Genomic DNA, 21,393 nt, shown 5'->3' with positions numbered 1-21,393 from the left:
TTTTTGAATAACTTGTCTGTTATCATAACAGAGTATGGGATAAAGGAGTAAAAAGAAAGCTTCATTACTGCCCAGACCAATTTGACTCTTGCAAAGCTAATTAAACATGTCTTGAGTATATAAAATATATCATTCCCAGATAAAAGCATACTGTTAAGTTCTTCATCTTATTAAGAGCTTGCATTAATGCTTCTTCAACATAAATTTTATACCAAGACAGGTACTATTTGAGAAGCCTCACAATAGGAATGACCTAAATTAGGGTGACAGAGGCAAAAGATGGATCACCAGGGCCTGTCTCAACAAGAAGAGGAATGAGGATTCCGTCTTCCATTATTGTCCGATTCTAATGTGCTAACATTATCTTCTGGAAAAACCTTCCTTCCTCAAGCCGTTGGCCCCTCTGGAGCTCCACATCAAGCTAAGGGATTTCACAACCCAGAGGACTAGACCCCAAACCCCAGAGTCATAAAGTCAATGATGAAAGGCCCTTAGAGGTCCTTGAAACTTTATACTTTGCAAATGAGGAAAAAGAGGCCCTGATAGGTGACATGTCTGAGATTATAGATACCGATACGTAGTATAGCATTTCTTGAGAGAAAAGAAAGCTAATACAAGACAGTCACCAGAACGTGTTTGAGCACTAAAATTATATAAAAATAAAGTTTTAAAAATTAATCAATGAATTCCATCAACTGATCCGATGGGTCCATGCCGCCTACTTTCTATTACCTCCTTGACTATTCTAAAGCACCATTCTGGCTCAGGTGTGAGCCCTAGTCTTTGGATACAGTCTCTTCAATGCATTGTTCCTTCCAGCCTATATTTAAAAACTCCTTTTTCAGTGTGAACTTTCCCCCTTTGGGGTGCTCCCTCTCCAAGAACCTAAACTGAAGCCAAAGTTAAGAACAGCAGCATGACTTACCATCAGGTGCGAAAAGGCAAGCGGGCTTCCCTGGTGGCGCAGTGGCTAAGGGTCCGCCTGCCGATGCAGGGAACACGGGTTCGTGCCCTGGTCCGGGAGGATCCCACATGGCACGGAGCGGCTGGGCCCGTGAGCCATGGCCGCTGGGCCTGCGCATCCGGAGCCTGTGCTCCGCAACGGGAGGGTCCACAACAGTGAGAGGCCCGCGTACCGCAAAAACAAACAAACTAACAAAAAGATAACCGGCAACCAAGAACTTTACCAGATGAAGGTTCTTAAAACAAGCTCTGCTCGCATTACTCCCCTGTGAAGTACTCCTTCGCTGCTAACTAAATCAAGGTCCAACTTCTTCATGGACGCGGATGTTCAAGGCCATTTACTCAGATACCATGGCTCATTTCCTATTATTTCCCTATGCTCTAGTTCAGGTATTCTCAACTTGACTATGTATGGAAATCATTTGAGAAGCTTTAAAACGCTGTAAGTGACCAGACCCTCCCTCAGACCAATTCAACTATAGTCTCTTGTTGGTGGGAGGGGTGCATGAGAGGAAACATAATACAGTGACTGAGAGCACAGCCTCTGACAAGCTGAGCTAAAAACTAGGCAACGCTACTTAACTGTTATATGATCACCGGCAAGTTACCCGGCCTTCCTGTGCCTCAGTTTACTCTCTACTAAATGAGGAAAATAATAGACCACTTCTGTAGGGATACTGTAAGAAATAAATAAGCAAACATATGCAGAGCTCATAGAATTATGCCTAGCACAAAGAAAGCCCTAAGTAGTGATGCTATTTTTTATTATACTTGAACATGTAGGACAGTGATTTGTCTATAGGAATTACTGAATGTTTCTGATTTAAATTTAATTGAATGCTGCCATAAATAGCCCCTAAAACTGTGATGGAAAAAAATCAGTTTCAAGGACTGTTTTGCTATCACAAAAGCTTCACCATTTAATACTGAGAACAAACATCTTGAAAAAAATCGCAGGATGGATAAACCCTCAAGATGTTATGCTGAATGAAATCAGACAGATACTAAAGTAAAAATACTACATGATTCCACTTACACCTAGAGCAGTTAAATTCATAAAGACAGAAAGGAGAAACTTGGGACTGGGGGGAAGGGTACAATGGGGGATTGTGGTTTATGGATACAGAGTTTCAGTTGGGGAGGATGAAAAAACTTTTAAGATGGATGATGGTGGTTGCACAACAATATGAAGTACTTAATGCTACCAAACTTAAAATTGTCAAAATAGTAAATTTTATGTTATGGTATTTTACTACAGTAAAAAATGTCAAAAGAGTAAAAAAAAAAAAAAAGTCACAGGAATATAGAATGGACATTGTTTTCCCTGATTATAATATTACCTTCAATCTATTAAAAATCCTTTTATATTCTTTCTTCTCTTTCATGTTCCCCAGATGAAGGCTATATTTCAATAACTTTTTTTTAATGTATGACTTCACTTTTAATAGGTACAATCAGAAACTGACCCAACCACAGAAATCTTCCTCAGTGATCTCCGTGCAGTGAATTGGAGCCATAGTGAATGCCCTGTGACCTGCACGGCTTCCCCAAACAGAAAATCCTGCGTATTGATGGGTAAATCTTCACTGACATGGTAAAGTTTCTGTAGAGTTGACATTTGATTGATGCTGTGACAGCTATTTGGTTGCTGTCAGTGCAACCATATTAGAAACTGCTCTTGACTTTGTGAAGTCATTTTTTAAAAGTTGGGGGGTGAGGATTAAAAAATACTTCATTGACATCCGAAGGGCACTTATATACTGACGGAATAATGGTCCTCACTGAGGGATCATTGCCTTGAAAGAAATAATATGTGTGTATATGTATACATATGTACATACATATATTTGTATATAGACATACACACACACACACCTCTTAGGGACAAATGCAAATCTAGGGAATATGCAACTCCTTCAGATTCATTAAAGGGCCAATGAGACGATGATACTGCATACATTTATGCTCTGTGTGAGACACTTCTACTGAAATTCAATTGTGACTGTGAATGCTTCAGACCAGATACAATTTCAACATTTTCTGCTACTGGAGTGGGAAGACCAAATAGTTATTTCAAATTCACATTTCCCTTTTCCAATTGATCATGGCACTCCCCTTGGAACATCCCTATGCTACAACAGCTCTAACTTTCCATTTCATTTTCACTGAAAAAATCTAAACATGAAGCAATACCTTCTACTCTACCAGTCACTGAGGTTCCCCTAAGGGTATTTTTGTGTTGAAGCAAGCCACTGAGTAACAGACGGATAGCTTTTTGTCTTCTGAAGCTCATTGACTAAGAAAACAATACACATAAAGGCAGCCTATTCCAACAATATCCCGAGGGGAAAGTAGTCCATTGCCACCCACTTTTAGTGATGGGGATAGAGAGGGTTAGACAGTAAAACACCTTGGGGGTCTACAGAAGATAACATGCCAATACTCTATGCTTTGATGAAAAAAGTAAAAAAAACAAAATTGATGAAAACTGTGCCTCTTTAGGAGATACAGGAGAAGGTATTCACTGTCAGTTCTGATTAGAAGAGAGTGGAAAAAAGATCCATCAGTAATAGATATGTCACTGAATTTGTACATTGCTTTACTAAATGAAAATCCAAAAACCAAAGGGGCATCAAATGACACTTTGTTATTCAGAGAACATAAGCTATCCACACCTCCAGGGACTGCCAGTGCTCAAAACCATACACTTGAAATGGTGACTTTAAATCCTTTTGTCTGAAGGCATTTCAGACAAATTGTCTGAAGACATTTTTTTCTTAAGGGTACTTCCAACCAAGTGTTCAATTTCAATACAGAAATATAAAATAGGAAGGATAAACATATTTCTGCATCAGGTGCCATAACCATACCTTATTTTATAAATATTTGCACTTTTACCTGCTTAAAAGCAGTATAATTAGGAAAAAGGCTCAAGCAGCATGGAATTATGTTTCTATTTACAATTTTATAAACACAGCTATACTTTCCTTTCAGTGCTGTGACCTGCAGCTGTAAAACATCCTTAACACTATTTGTTAATAATCTGATTTGACTTAAAAATGCTTCCTTCCTTCTCTATATCTGTTTCTTGAAAAAAAATTATTTGTATCTATTTTAGAGAAACCGAAAAATAGTTCACTCGTGTCCTCCAAGACAAAGTTTCTGGGCTTTGAGTTTAAAATGATAATAATATCAGGAGGTATATGAACCAATGAGTATGTGAAGAAAAAAAAAGAAATCAGTTACTTGATTATATGATGGGAGTATAAGCAATTTTGTCTTAGATTTCTCTTATTTTAATATCATATTTTAAAGTAAAGTAATGCTTTAAAAAGAACAATCACAATATTCTAAATTTACTTGGTGTTTCATGATTGACCAAGTGTTTTGATATTTTTTTATTTTCCGAAGACACCATCAAGACAGGCAGAGTAAAGACTATTGGTCCCATTTTATGGATGAGGACAATGAAGTTCTTAGAAACTGAGACAAAGGAAGGAGTTAACACATCCATATAACATCTCAACTCACAGGACAAATACCCATAAACGGTTTCAGTGGGAATCCTGATTGGACCGTAACTCAGATGAATGCGGTTCTTCACCCTGACAGCAGCAATTATCTCCAGCATCCAGCTTCTTTCCATACTCCCAGAACCAGCCTCACAGGACAGCACTCAGAGGTACCAGCACCTCAAACAGTCCCACCCTTCCTCAGGCCCCTTCAGTCCCAAGACATCCCTCCTCCAAGCTTCTGAATTTGAGAATCTCAGCTTCCCTTTGTTCCTCCAGCCTTAGGGGTGACAGCTGCTCCCTGTACTTAGCTCTGCATCATCAAAGTCTTCCCATGTTGCTCTAGGAGTCCTCTCATACCTGCTTAACCAGTTTCCTTTCTGAAAGTCTCTCTGTTGCAATACAGAAAGTGGTTCTGTTTTCCTGACTGGACCCTTACTAATACAGACATGTTAACCACAAATAAAAAGTACTGATCTGTACATTTCTGTCACTCCGATAACACAGAAGGTCTTATTTTCAAGTCTAGCCTGACTCAAGAAAGTAAGTGTTCATTCACATCATTTTGTGATTTTGGGCTCTTGGAGATTTGCTATGTGTAGCCTTCAGGGGGACAGCAGATGCACACCCGGTTTCCTTCGATTAAAGTTCCAGGGCTAAATGGGCAGAGAGCTTCTCCTCTCGTGGACATTTTAGTAAAGGAGGCCTCCCCATCACTGAAACGAAAACACCAACACTACATGTAGCTTACTTTCCCTCGCATCCTTTATAATTACCTCCAAAATCACACGTGTGATTGCACCCAGGGGTACAATGCAAATAGTCATATTTTGCTACGACAGTGAAAAGAATCTTGCTAATCCAATATACTTTTAAGCATAAGGCATTTGGGGTCAAGTTCAGAAACAAAGCCAAATATGGTTCAACTTTACTAAGTTTCAGCTTAGTTCATATTTTGTAGTGTTTTAACTAACATCCTATCTCTAAGGATTTTAAGAGGTACGTGACACTTGGACAAGAACTAGTTCTAGCAAAAATAATATTCCGATGAGTTAAGTGTAAATGAATCAGAATCATACGAACTATATTTCCCTTGAAACACACAGGGACTTAAAAGTTAATGGGAAAAGTGCTGGCAACCCACATTTAGAGTTTTTACTGAAATCAGGATGTTTGAATAAACATTAGACATTCAAATAACTCAAACTGAAATGGGGTTCACCAATCCGTAATTATAACAGTGCTTTAAATGATGAGGAAACATGTCACATTCACATTTCAAACTTAAAGCTTTACTTGGCAGACATGCTTCTGGTTCAGCAAACCTCTGCAGTCATGTTACGGCAACCACTTGAGATATTAAGACAGACAGTGAAGTTTTAAACTCAATTTGGCAAGCACCATGAGAAAATAACTAGCAAGTGAAAATTTTTTTTAAAAAGAGCGTCTGGAGTGTAATAACGAGGTTTTGAAAGGACGTTCGAGCTGGACACGTAATTTAGAAAGAATATGCCTTCTTAAATGGGCTAATAATGAGCTAATCCCGTAAGAAACTAGAGAGTGGTACGTGTTTTGGTTCCTCCTTTCTGTTCTGGGGATTTTAATTGGAAGCTGCAAATCAAATTGGCTTGTAAGGAGGAAACGGACAGACGTGTGATGGAATTTTAATTTCTCTGTTGCCTAATGCTTGAATTAAGCTAGCAGTTGGCTCAGTGGACTTTCTGTGACCCGGTGGTCAGCTTGTGACCGTATAATGTGAATTCCCAATGGACTGAATATCACCCCTGGGGTTCTTCAGAGCCCTGCTTGAAAGCAGTCAGAAGCAAAACTAACTATATCAAAGATGCCAAACCTTAGTATGCATCAGACAGACATTAGCTTGTATCAGAATCACCTGGAAGGCCTGCTAAAACACAGAAATATTGGAACCCATCCTAAGAGTTTCTGATTCAGTAGGTCTAGGTGGAGTCCTACAATTTACATTTTTAACAAGCTCCCAGGTGAAGCTGAGGCTGTTGGTCTGGGCCATGCTCAGAAAGCCCCCAAATCATACATGACGGCTTAGGACTGTTCTAAGCCACCACTCACCGTGGCAGTGAGTTTACAAGTGCTCACTCAAGCACTTTCCATTACCATCCTAGAAAAGGGTTTCAGGCCTCTCCCTCTACTTTATCCCTTAGAGAGACCCGAGCTGCTTAAGGAATTTGCTGGGATATAAATAGAGGAACATTTTACAACAAAATCATAAATGTTTTCAAATGAGACAGGCACACCTACAAAAAAAGATTTTAAAAATAAACTGAGAGTAATTCTTTCCATCCCACTTGACCTTCTATTGGAGGCAAATTTTTCAGACATTCACATTCGTCTGATAGTTCAGGGTCCCAAACTGATTACTCTCTGAAATTATTGTGACTGCACCTGTTCTTTGTGAGAGACAAACTGATGCACAGTTTAGCCAATCCTCATTATTCCTCACCTTGCCAACAACAGATGGTTTGTCGTCCTCTGGCTCCTGGTTATGTCTCAGAATTGCAAATGAATTGACCTCAAAAATCGAATGGAACATCTCACTTTCTGCAGAAATCACTTCTATAAGCTCTTGGGCAAGAGTTTCCACCCTTTGCTTGGATGTCTCCAAGAATAAGAAACCAACCACCATTCATGGAAAAACACCCTTTCCTTTTTAGGATGGAAGAGCATGATGGAGACCCAATACCAGACTTCTGCCTCAATGTGAAACATATAACTTTTACTCCCGGCAAAGGCCTCTTTCTCATCCCTTGCATCAAATGGGTCTCGAGGGCCTTTTGTTGGTCTAACTGCTTTAATAGCCACTACCTTTGCACACATCTCCAATGTTGTCCCCATCTCCATGCTGATTTGCTTAATTCATCTGCAGGAAAACTGACATTTTTGGTGTACACTTCTATGAATTTTAACACAAGCAGAGATTTACGTAACTACCACCACAGTCAAGATACAGAACAGAATCAAAACCACAAAGAACTCCCTCGTGTTATTGCTTTGTAATCACATCACTTCCTTACCCCTAACTTCTAATCTCTTCTCCATCACTATAGCTTTGTCTGGTCAAGCATATTATAAATGAAATCATAGAGTATGTGAATTGAGACTGACTTCTTTCACTTGGCATAATGAGATAACTGAGATTCATGCAAACTGTCATGTGTATCAATAGTTTGTACTTTTCATGGCTGAGGAGTATTCCAGTGTATGGATTTAACACAGTTTGTTTATCCATCACCTGCAGAAGAACATTTAGATTTTTCCAGTTTTGGGTGATCATGAATAGATCTGCTATAAAAGCTCACGTATAGCTTTTTGTGTGAAACTTTTTCCCTATTATGAATTATCTTTTGGTGTCATGTCTAAGAACTCTTTTGGTGTCATGTCTAAGAACCCTTTGCCTAACCCCAGTTAGGGGTGTCATGTCTAAGAACTCTTTGCCTAACCCCAGTTCAGAAAGTTTTCTGCTAAAAGTTTCATAATTTTACATTTAAATCTATGATCCATTTTGAGTTAACATTTGTATAAGACGTGAAGTTCAGGTCAAGGTTTACGTTTTTGCATATGAATGTTTCATTGTTCCAATACCCTTTGTTAAAAAGACTATCCTTTCCCCAAAGAATGGCTTTTACACCTTTAAAAAAAAAATCAACTGGCATACTTGCAGGGATTTATTTCTGGCTCTATCTTATTTATCTATATGTGATCCATTAGCCAATAACATACATGATTACTGCAACTCTACAGAAAGTTCTAATTGGGTAGAGTGATTCTTCCAGCTTTATTCTTTTTTCAAAATTGTTTCTGTCTATTCTAGATCCTTTGCCTTTCCATAAAAATTATAGAATCACTATATAAAAATTATAGAATCCCTGGTGGCACAGTGGTTGAGAGTCCGCCTGCTGATGCATGGGACACGGGTTCGTGCCCCGGTCTGGGAGGATCCCACATGCCGCGGAGCGGCTAGGCCCGTGAGCCATGGCCGCTGAGCCTGCGCGTCCGGAGCCTGTGCTCCGCAACGGGAGAGGCCACAACGGTGAGAGGCCCGCGTACCACAAAAAAAAAAAAAAAAAGAATGTTATCTGTTGTTTTTTGACATACCGTTGTATGAATGCCAATTAGATTCCAGATGGTTAACGGTGTTGTTCAGTCCTTCTACAACCTTGCTGATTTTCTGTCTCCTAGCTTTATCAATTACTAAGAAAAGAGTGTTGAAGTCTCCAACCGTAACTGTGGATTTTTCTGTATCACTTTTCATTTCTGTCAGTTTTTACTTCAGAAAAACTGAAGCTTTGTTGAAGCTTTGTTGTTAGGTGTATTCAGCATGTGAAAGCACACAGAAGGGGGTAATTGCACGCTGTTCTCAGTGATCAGGACTCACGGCCACAGGAATACTGTATAAGAAGGGAGAAGAAGGGAGAAAAGGAAGAGGTAATGGGACAAAGGTGGGAAACAGATTACAAATATATGCCAGTAAGAGGTAGTTGGTGGGCAATGGGGAGTAACTGAAGAGAGTTAAGCAGAAAATAACATAATCAGATTGTTCTTTTCTTAGTATAGCTTGGAAAACGCTATGGATAAAGTACGTAATTCCTTAGAGGGAAATGTGAATGCCGATTAAATAAATAAAAGTTAAATTCTAACTAATAGACTTGGGAATCCAAAGATAGTAGGATTAGAAGGGGTGTGATTTATTAATTTAGGTCAGAAAGTCCTTCAGAAAAAAATGGACCCTGTATACACACAACAGTTCTGCAGCCTACTATAGTTTTTTCAGTTATGGGTACAAAGGGGAAAGAGAATTATTTCATATGTAGCAGTTTGTCCTATTCATTATAAATTTAACATTAAAAGTTTAATGTAAAGGCCAATTTGCCAATTCGCTGCCTGTCCCTGGGAATGGCCTTATTAATAAATACTGCATATTGTTTAATGAGAAAAATGATGGGCAAGGTAAAAATGTAAAACACTTTAATGGGATGCCTTTACAAAAGGTCATTGCCCTTTCTAAATATTTTTTGATGATTTCTTCTACCCAGGAAAGCTGTTTTTAAATGCACACACTTAACAGCATACAATTACTCCAGCAGCTTAAGAATATCTAAGTGTACTTGGAAAGAAATCCAAAGTTGTCTCCAAAACTGCTTAGCAAGAGGCATAATTACAGTCCACTACTTATACACTTAAAAAGCTCTGTGAATAAGGACACTAAAAAATTACTTCTCATGAAAAAAAAAATATATATATATAAGGCAATGTCCTGGCAGGACAGCAGAAAACACTTACCACATCAAAGCAATGTTGAAATGGATTTGGGAAAAATTATTTACAAAGATGTGGGTAAGGGTCAGGGAAGTTAACAAGTAATGGTGAAGCCAGCAACAGCAGAGAGCTCCCTGTGACCTGAAGGATTGAGGGGAATGAGTGATTTCCAAACATTTCCCCCAAGAGTACCTATAGGTGAAGGAGAGGACTCCTTTTACCACCATCTGTACCACCCAGCCAGGTGTTAACTTACTTTCCCAGCCCTTACCCCCTGCCATTGGCCAAACCCAACACAGTGTGATTTGATTCACAAAGGTCAGGCTCCCAGAGCCCAGAACTGGGTAAAAGAACAGTACAGAGTGGATTGGAGACGATGGGGTGGGGGAGAAAGTATGGGAACTGAAAGCATTAATAACCACATGAAATAAAATATTTCTGTTGGGCATCTTAAAATTAAAATAAATCTACCTCCACCACCAATTTTATAGACATAGACACACACACACTCACACACATTGTACATTCATTTACTGGTTCTACTCATTGAGAAGATACTTCTGGGTCTCACATGTATAATTTCTTGCACTGGAATTCAAGCCTTTGACACTCCTAGTTCCAGTTGAAAGATGGATGTTGCATATTAGAATTCCAAGCCGAGATGTTTCATCACATGGAGAAATTATGTCACTTTCTAGCACAGTACAACAACTATACTTGCACTTTGCCCGTCATCTTAACAGATTGGGCTTGGAGTTGGGGCAGTAAACGGTCAAGCAACAAGTCTAAATATCTGAAGTTCCTTAAGTGCATCAGATCATGAAACTCTGAAAGGAGCTAAATGTCTCAGTGATTTAAAGTGCTTGAGGCTTTAAGTGGTTCATTCAGAAGGCACACGGAGATAATTCTGAGTCCTTGTGTGTTTTTTTATCATCACTTGATCACAATCCCTCTAATGAGATGAAGGGCTTTTGCTCAGTGAAATAGGAACTCAAGCATGCTTAAAGCAATTGAATTATCTTTCTTTTGTACAGGTGCTTCACAGATTTGCTACATATTATATCCCTCAGGCTTTGACTAGGGCAGGAACCCACTGGTCTTTTTCACTGCTGAAGCTCTAGGACCTCACATAGGGCTTGGTATATAGTCAAAGTCCAGGGGATATTTTTGAATAAATTAACAAATGAACTAAACAGGCAAAATGGTACTAGGAAGAACACTGAACTCTGATCCAGGACTTATTCTAAGTCCTAGCTTTAACTTTTTAGCTGTGTGGTGTCATCAGGGAGATCATTTAACTTCTCTAAGTCTCAATCACATCAGCCATAAAATAGGGATAAAACCCATTCTACATGGAGTTGCCAAAACACCATGGGAACTACTGTTTGAAACTGTTTGGAAATTGCAAGACATTCTAAAATATACACTATTTTTACTACTGAACTTGGTTACCAACCCAAAACACTATGAGGATTTCATTCTAATACAGATTTTAAGGTGCCAACAAAAATATTCTTTTTCTTCTGGGAAGAACATTGGGAGAAAACAACACAAAACAAAAACTTTTCATGATGATCTACAACCTACATGCTTTTATGTTTGAACTTCACTGCAAAACCAAATTCTTGTATCTATTAAAATTAATGGTGCCCATGTCTTTGACTCAACAACTCTACTTCTGGTACTCTGTATCCTATAGAAAGGAATATGTATAAGGACAGCTATGTTTACAATGACAAAAAAAACAACTGGAAACAACCTGAATATCTATCAGCAAGCTATACATAAAGTATGGTGTACCTACACTATAGAACTATACTGTCCAATACAGCAGTCATTAGCCACATGTGGCTATTAAGTCCTTGAACTGTGGCCAGTTCAAGTCAATGTGTGCTGTAAGTGCGAAGTAGACACTGGATATCCAAGAATTAGTATGCAGAATAAGCACGTAACATGTCTCAATAATAATGTATTATACTAATGCAATGCTGAAATGATACCTTAGATGTAATGCGTTGCCTAAAATATAATATTATTAAATTTTCCTTTATCTTTTTTACCTTTTTAAAGCGTGGCCACTAAGCAAGTTTTAATCACCTTTGTGGCTTGCGTTGTATTCCTATTGGACAGTGTGCCATAGATCAGGAATTGGCAAATTCTTTCTATAAAGAGCCAGGGAGTAAATACTTTAGGTTTTGTTGGCCATAAAGTTTCTGTTGCAACTACTCAGCTCAGTGGAGACACTATATAAACAAATGAGCAAAACTGGGTCACAATCAGACCTTATTTATGGACACTGAAATTTAAATTTCATATAATTTTTACATATCAGGAAATATTCTTCTTGATTGTTTCCGACCAATCTTAAAATGTAAAAAACATTCTTAGCTCACAGGTGGCAGGACAAATTTAGCCCACAAGCCATAGTTTGCCAACCACTGCTTTAGACTATTAAGCAGTATTGAAAAGAATGGACTAGATCTGTCTGTACAATATGTACTTTCTCTAAAACAGCCTACTGCAGAACAATACATAGAACGAGACTTCATACATGTAAAACAGAAAAAATATTTGTTTATATATTTACATAATTTTAAATCACCAGAGGGCTATGGAAGGATGAATATACACCAATCTGTTTATCTAACCTGTTACCATTGGACAGAAGACTGGAGGGAAAGAGGAAGACATTTGTCTATGTCAAGTTTCCCTAATCAATGTAATTGATTATGACTCAATTAAAATCCTGATAAAATAAAATGTATTAATACCTAAATTTCAAAAAAAAAAAACCCCACAAAGGGTCCACCCTATAGCCACAAGGACTTTATCACTGAAATGTTGATATCCATGCTTGTTTCCTCTGAACAAGTTTTCTGTTTAGCCTAACTACAAAAACTGGGAGAAAAACTTAGATCAGAACCAAAACGAATGGCAGAAAATATTTTTAAATCAAAATACAATTTCCATTCTTTGCATTGCCTTCCCATTTGTGCATGTAGTTTGCCTCAAATTCTACCCTTTATATTAGTAATACAACTAAATTTTAATTTAAATTAGTAACTACAACTAAGTAAAATACTTAGACGTTATCTGGGCTCTTGATAAAGCTACAATGTCCTCATAAGCTCTTATTTGTTCAGAGCATAAACAAAGTTGGTTTAGCACACACCTTTGTGTTCAGTTTGTACTAGTGATCTATTGCTGCATAGCAAATTACTGCCCGAATCTTAGGGGCCTAAAGCAAAAATAAAATGTGCTCCCTCACAGTTTTTGTACATCAAGAATTCAGAAGAAGCTAAGGGGCTGGTTCTGGCTTAGTCCCTCAAGAGGCTGTCAGGGAAGCTGTCAGCCAGGGCTGCAGTCATCTGAAGGCTTGACTGGGGCTGGAGGATTCATTTCCAAGATGATTCACTCAGATGACTATTGGCAGAAGCCCTTGACCCATGGACCCCTCCATAAGGCTACTTAATATCATCCTAGCATGGTGGCTGGCTTCCCCTAGAAGGAGTGATACAAAAGAGGAAAGTGGAAGCTGCAATGCCTGTTCTGGCCTAGCCTTGAAGTCACACAGACACAGTTTCCTAAGGACATACAGGTCAGTTCTACTTAAATGTAGGAGGAAACTACACAGAGCATGAATACCAAGCAGCAAGAGTCACTGGGCACCAATTTACAAACTGGCTAACACACAGATGTTCAAAAACATTTCTAAAGATAGCCAGGAGCATGGCTTAAATCTAGCTGTTGACCATGTTTTACAAATGGAAATCTGATTTTAAAATATTTTAATTTTGTTAGTAAGAAAAAAAATCATTGTTATATTAAAAGCGTACTTAACTATAACTTGTCAAATACAGGACAACCAACAAATCAGTGCTTTTAAAACACTTAGAGAACACAGGGTATTTTATACAAGCAAATTACCTATCTACATAAGCCACATGCGCAAGTGAATAAATACAAGAAGGCATCAGTGGAGAAAAATTATGTTGTAAAAATTGCCTGCTTTAGCTGATTATTTTCTTGACAAAGTGGCATAGCATTAAAAAGTACCAAAAATCATTTGGTAAAAAATCAGGTTATTATCCAATATATAGAATATATTTTTGGAGAAAAAATATTTATGCAAAGAAAAAAGACTGGAAGGATATACGGTGACATTAACAGTAGTCTCTGTTTGGATTGGACATGACTTTTTTCCTTTTGCTTGTATGTTTTTATTTAGGACGTCCACAGAGAACACGCATCAATTACTTTTATAATGAGAAAAGACTCATGTAAAAATGTTCATAGTCTATTTTTCTGGCTGGCATTAAGGTACTTCTGTTCCTTAAACTGCCTTCTGAAGAACTGTATTCGAGACCCATAAATTATTCTTACAGACCAAGAAAGGATAAGTCTAACATTTACTCCTGAGGCTACTGGAAGCTAATTGCCAACAGATGAAATAAGAGGCAAATTTACATGACCTTACTTTTATGCTCAATAAGGTCAAAAGTAAAGGTTTTGTATCTTTCTGGTCCATAAAATATGGATTACTATTTTCAAAATACATCAACAGTGGTAATAGCTATTCCCATTAGTCAATCCTATAATCTTATGAAATACTGACATGACAAAACAATGCAACTGAGAAAAAACCAATAGAGCACACATTTTATTGACAAATAAATGCAGAGGCTTAAATTGACTCTCACCAGCTTTACACCTGATTGACACATTATCAGAAAAATAAAGATTTAAACTAGCCAAGATCAATGACTTCAAAATGATCCTTTAATGCTCCATCAGATAAAAATACAAATTCAATCCAATCATAATTCATATTTGAGTTCACGCCACTTTAACAGTTACATTTTATGGCAAAGTGTACTTTAATTTTATATTCAAACCTTTTCCCAGCTTTTGTTAGAGAATTCACTTCTTAATTTATGATACTTCCTTGCTCAAGTCAAGCTTCATTCACTTTTAGATACTTTGGAAAGATAAATAACTGACATACTCTGCCATTCATGAGTAATGTACTGCCTGTAACTTAAGAAAATAAAATAGGTGGCCAAAGATATATATTTGTTTTAGAAATAAATATGTATCATATGCATAAGTAATAAAATAAAAATAAATTAGAAATATGTCATAAAAGTGCTTTCCTGTTTTACTGAATTTAAATTATATACTGTAGTATATTGTTAGGTCATAAACATCTTAAGAATGAAATACCTTAGTCGTGGCTTATGCTGAATATATAACTACATTGACTGTAAAGCGTGGAATTTAAGCCATATGTTTACATATTATTACAGACTGCTATTTGCAGTATATATCCATTAAAAAATATTTTCTTTCTTTCTTTTTTTTTGGTGAAATACTATGTGTCATCACAACTCTAATCAACAAAAAACTTGAAAAGCAAGGATTCCTCCACACAGCACTTTAACTTTTCTCCACTTCCTAGGTCATGATATAATGAGTACTCTTTATAAAAAACAATGACAATAATCATTTATTGAGTGTTTTCTATGTGTCAGGAACACTACACATACATTATTATTTCATTTAATCTCGTAACCTCCTGTCAAGGTGAAAACTATTATCTCCACTTTATAGATGAGGAAACTCACACTGGTCTGTACCCAAAGCCTGGATTCTGAACACACTTCCTTAAATATAGACCCTTAAGCATACTCCTCTGCATCTTAAGACCTGTGAGCTAAAGAGGCAAGTTATCTACCCCTGATACATCCAATATTCAGTGTTGGGACAAACACAGAATAACTGCTAAAGATGGTCCCTATTCATAAAGGTGGGACATGGGAGACTCACTGTCATCACTGTTCCACTGCAGTTCTAAAATTAAAACATCTGGGCTTCCCTGGTGATGCAGTGGTTAAGAATCCACCTGCCAATGCAGGGGACACAGGTTCGAGCCCTAGTCTGGGAAGATCCCACATGCTGCGGAGCAACTAAGCCCATGCACCACAACTACTGAGCCTGTGCTCTAGACCCCGTGAGCCACAACTACTGAAGCCCACACACATAGAGCCTGTGCTCCGCAACAAGAGAAGCCACCGCAATAAGAAGCCCACACACCACAACGAAGACTAGCCCTCGCTTGCCGCAACTAGAAAAAGCCCGTGCGCAGCAACAAAGACCCAACTCAGCCAAAAATAAATAAAAATAAAATAAATAAATTTATTTTTTAAAAATCCTTTGATTGGACCTTAGTCCTGGGAATTTTTTTACCATATCCCTTAGTTCCAGCCTCTGGGTCCGATTTCTTTTTCCATAAAATGGAGCCCACGTTAGCAGGAAGGAAGCCTGCTTCCTTCCCATAGAGTCTTTTTCACTTTTATTATCTCTACCCCTTTGTACTTGTCTCTATCCCTTTTTCACTTTGCACTGTGTCTATCCCTTTCACTACAGACTGATAAAACGCTTTTAAAATTTTTGTGTATTTTTACGAATCAATTTATAATCCACCCTGTTAGACAAAAGTTGTCATACTCACAAATCTCTCAAGATGAGCCATTCTCTACATTGGGTTTCCTGTAAGGTTGGTATGAGATAACACCTTTAAGAAACTTAAAATCCCTACTGTCTTCATAAAAGGTTTTTACAGTCACACTCTTGGTTTTTACATTTATAAAATTTTTTTTACATTATCCTGAATTTGATTTCCACCTGGAAAACAGCTCCTAGTCTGACAATTGTAGAGAGTCTGGAATAAGAAACAGTTTTACGTTTAAACTTCGCAAAGCCTTGCTGCTTTATGTTTCCCCTAAGTTTCACTTGAAAACTATACAAGTTCATTAGGTACTTTTCCCATTTATCACATTACTACAGGTGAAGTGTTGATAAACTTTCCACCATGACGTAACAAGAGCTCTTGACTTTCAGCTTCCAGTATCATTTTCTTTACTTTTCTTAAGACTTCACTAATAGCCTCTTTGAGGGTCCTAAGATTTTAGTTACCCATATACCACTCTCAAGATTCTCCTCGAGACCCATCATGTCTCCACGAAGAGTGTCTTCATGGCCCTTCCAACTCTATTACTGAGTCCCAAAGCCACTTGCACACATTTGAGATTTTTGTTATGTTTCTCTTCACTTCAGTACAAAATATATTCCTATTATTATGATTAAACACTTATTTACCCCAAAACTTACTGGCATAAAACAATCAGTTATTGTGCTCACGGAATTGTGACAGGACACTGCAAAGATGGCCTGCCGCTGCTCCATGGTTTCCTAGACATCAGAAGGAAGACTCCAAGGCTGGAGGGAATAGTCACTGAAGGCTCAGAAGTCTTAACTGTTGTTTAAGAGTTAATCTTGAGGTTTCCCTGGTGGCGCAGTGGTTGAGAGTCCGCCTGCCGATGCAGCGGACACGGGTTCGTGCCCCGGTCCGGGAAGATCCCACATGCCGCGGAGCGGCTGGGCCCGTGAGCCATGGCCGCTAGGCCTGCACGTCCGGAGCCTGTGCTCCGCAACGGGAGACGCCACAACAGTGAGAGGGCCGTGTACCGCAAAAAAAAAAAAAAAAAAAAAAAGAGTTAATCTTGGGCTATTACCAAGGACACCAGCACATGGCTCTTCCACATGTCTTGTACTTCCTCACAACATGTTTCATGGATTCTCGAGAAAGAGCAAGGCCAGGCAGAAGCCACATGCCCTTTAATGAATGAGTCCTTTTATGGAAGTAGACTCAATGCCATGTCTGCCATTATCTATTGGTTGAATTACAGAAGTCCACGCAGGTTAAAGGTGAGAGAAGAAAGACATCACCCATGATGGAATGGTGTCTGTCTCATACTGTAAAAATAGCACGTGGGATGGAAAATACGGAGACGTGGCCATTATGGAAAGTCCAATCTGTTACAGCAAGCTTGGAGATCTGTTTGATTAGGAACTATTTTATGTCTATAGACTGTAATCTATAAAAATCTATAAAATTTTTTTTTTTTTTTTTTTTTTTTTTCTGTACGTGAGCCTCTCACTGCTGTGGCCTCTCCCATTGCGGAGCACAGGCTCCGGACGCGCAGGCCCAGCGGCCATGGCTCACGGGCCCAGTCGCTCCGCGGCATGCGGGATCTTCCCGCACCGGGTCACGAACCCATGTCCCCCGCATCAGCAGGCGGACCCTCAACCACTGCGCCACCAGGGAAGCCCTATAAAATTATTGAATAAGATGCACTGGCTGGATTAAAGACCTGAGTCTGGCCACTAGCTGGGTCATCCGGAACAAGATTGTATTCCTTTGTAGGTCTCAGTATCATTACTTATTAAAAAATAGTATTATTATTTATAAAAGAGATTTTTAAAAATAATTGATCTCTAAGGTTCTTTCCACATCGGGCTTCCCTGGTGGCTCAGTGGTTAAAAATCCACCTACCAACGCAGGGGACATGGTCCGGGAAGATCCCACATACCGTGGAACACCTAAGCCCGTGCTCCACAACTACTGAGCCTGTGCTCTAGAGCCCACGAGCCACAACTACTGAGCCTGCGTGCCATAACTACTGAAGCCCACACACCTAGAGCCTGTGCTCCGCAACAAGAGAAGCCACCCTAATGGGAAGACCACGCACCGCAACAAAGAGTAGCCCCCGCTCGCCACAATTAGAGAAAGCCCACACGCAGCAACAAAGACCCAATGCAGCCAAAAAATAAATAAGTTCTTACCATGTCAAATATTCTATAACTCATCTATTTTAAAAGATGCACAAATGTTTTCCATCAGTTGCTATCTGTGTGATTTTTGTTACTTAACTTTGTTTAAACATCAGTATCCTCATCTGTGAAACAATTATAATACAGTTTCCCTCTTAAGGTTGTTATGGGAATGCAATTATATACTACATATAGAAAAGCTTAGAGTAAAACGTAAAATATAGTTAAGTACTCAATATATATTGCCTATTATTTAATAGAGTATGAAGTCACCATACTAGTTTGGGAAACAAATAAGTTACAAAAGAGGTGACTTCTATTAAAATATTAACTGAGATATGTATAAATCCAATCTCAAATGTGAATAGAAATTATTCATTTTTCTTATTTTTAATAGAAAATTTTTATTGATATCAGGTCTGGTGTTAAAGATTTACACACATTTTATGCTTACATAAACAGTGTAAGGCAGTTTTTAGAATTTAAAAATTACTACCTTTACCTACCCTGTGAAATATTACTTTCCACACTGCTATATATTCTCCATATTTTTAATACATTTCACTTTCTTGCACTACCAGATATATTAGGCAAGAGTGTTTAAGAGATACTGAGGGTTATTAATAGACATCATTAGTAATAAACCACAATGTTAATTTCACGCCCCAAATGCCTCTTATCTTGCTCCTGATTGAAAAGAATTCCTTGTCTGGCCCTCTCAGCCTTATGTCACCCCAGAGCGTAGCCAAGGATTGGTTCCCTTTCTTAAAGTGTTAGACAATCCAAAGGAGAGTAGGAAAGGGCAACCTTTTAAATGAGGGTTTCTAAAACATGAGAAAAGATTACTAAAAGGAGAGGGACAAAGAAAAATCTCCTAATCATATGATATCCTTATTCCAATCCTTGTCTTTTTCATTACCAAGCTACTTTTTTCCCTTTATAAAAAAATTAAAGATTAGTATATAATGTTATATAAGTTCAAGTCTACAACACTGTAATTCAACATCTGTATACACTACAAAGTGATCACCACCAAAGGTATAGTTACCAACCATCACCATACATTTGACCCCCTTCACCACTGTGGAAAACAGTATGGAGATTCACCAAGCTACTTTTTAAAAATATGAAATGGTTGAATGGGCATCATCAGAAAATCTACAAACAACAAATGCTGGAGAGGGTGTGGAGAAAAGGGAACCCTCTTGCACTGTTGGTGGGAATGTAAATTGATACAGCCACTATGGAGAACAGTATGGAGGTTCCTTAAAAAACTAAAAATAGAATTACCATTATGACCTAGCAATCCCACTCCTGGGCATATACCCAGAGAAAACCATAATTCAAAACGACACATGCACCCCAGTGTTCACTGCAGCACTATTTACAATAGCCAGGTCATGGAAGCAACCTAAACGCCTATCGACAGACGAATGGATAAAGAAGATGTGGTACATATATACAATGGAATATTACTCAGCCATAAAAAGGAACAAAACTGAGTCATTTGGTGAGACGTGGATGCACCTAGAGACTGTCATACAGAGTTAAGTAAGTCAGAAAGAGAAACACAAATATCGTATATTAATGCACGTATGTGGAACCTAGAAAAATGGTACAGATGAACCGGTTTGCAGGGCAGAAGTTGAGACACAGATGTAGAGAACAAACGTATGGACACCAAGGCGGGGAAACCGTGGTGGGGTGGGGATGGTGGTGTACTGAATTGGGCGATTGGGATTGACATGTATACACTGATGTGTATAAAATTGATGACTAATAAGAACCCGCAGTATAAAAAAACAAACAAAACCCAATTAATCCTAAACTTTCTTTGGGTTATTTGTATGGAAATATGTTAATATAAATGTTTCAGATATTACATGAAATTTCTAAAAATCTTTAAAAAAAAAATATATATATATATATGAAATGGTTTAAAAAATTAAATTGGTTTCTTACCACAGTACTTTTCAGAGCTAACATTTGAGAATCTCCAAGCAGGGTTCATGAAGAATATCCAAGTATATTTAACATTGAAATTCATTTTTATTTTTCTTTCTGGACTAGTATTCATTGGAATACTAGCATTCATTCACGGAGTGTTGGAGTGGACTTAACAATAATTCACACAGTGGTGTCAGCTGATCAGATGGAGAAATGGTAGTTTTGATTTGGAAAGAGAGTAAGGGGCATGGAGGCACTTCCGTGGTAGACAGTCCCAGGTAGGGCGGTAACCGGAAGTACTCCCAACATCAGTATCCGCAGGAAGACAATAACGCCTGGAAACGGGGAACAGGAAGAGGAAAGGTCCCCCAAATAAGTTTATCTCACCTTACACTATTTTCTTTGATCCTACAAACTCCTCCAGGCCATTAAATTTATTCAACAAGTGAACTCTAAAACTGCCTGATCCAGGGACTTCATCCAGTGCCAACTGATCCTTGTACTCAAGAGTACGAACTATCACCAAAAAATGTGGGGCACAGACTAATTCAAGGTCAAGTAGGTTTTTATCCCAACTTGTCTATGCTAAACTATCATAGGCGCTTCCATCCCTTTTTGTTAATAATATTTTTTTTAAAAGATGTTGAAACCCTCTATCTCACCTGTGGTATGTTGGGAAGTGGAGCCACTATCAACCACCCGGATCTGCCTTTGGTTCAGGTGGAGGAAATGACAACATATGGCCTTCCTAGCTACCATCCTGCACTAGGGGTTCATTAAGTTCCGACTGTTTACGATGCCGAGCCTAATAAACCCACTGTGGGCTCTTCTCTGGATTCTGTCCCAGTCTCCCTTAGAAGGAGGAACGTAATGAGAGGAGTCTGAAAGTTAAAAACAATAATAGTGACAATAAAGCTTTGGCTATAAACAATTTATTCTTCCTTTCTGAATAAAAATAAATGACATATTATTTGTGAAATTTTGGATTAGATACTAAATTCTCAGA

At 38.3% G+C, this 21,393-nt stretch overlaps 1 long non-coding RNA gene across 1 annotated transcript in view; it reads right to left on the bottom strand.

Moving 5' to 3' along the window:
- LOC137232649 (uncharacterized) overlaps window positions 1-21,393 on the bottom strand; it is a 138,095-nt gene that overhangs the window by 14,483 nt on the left and 102,219 nt on the right. The gene's annotated exons all lie outside the window — the stretch shown is intronic.

This window comes from Pseudorca crassidens, chromosome 10 (genome assembly GCF_039906515.1).
Source record: "Pseudorca crassidens isolate mPseCra1 chromosome 10, mPseCra1.hap1, whole genome shotgun sequence".
Taxonomy (NCBI): domain Eukaryota; kingdom Metazoa; phylum Chordata; class Mammalia; order Artiodactyla; family Delphinidae; genus Pseudorca; species Pseudorca crassidens.
Note: the sequence above shows the minus strand (reverse complement) of the source record. Positions and strands in the feature narration are given on the sequence as shown.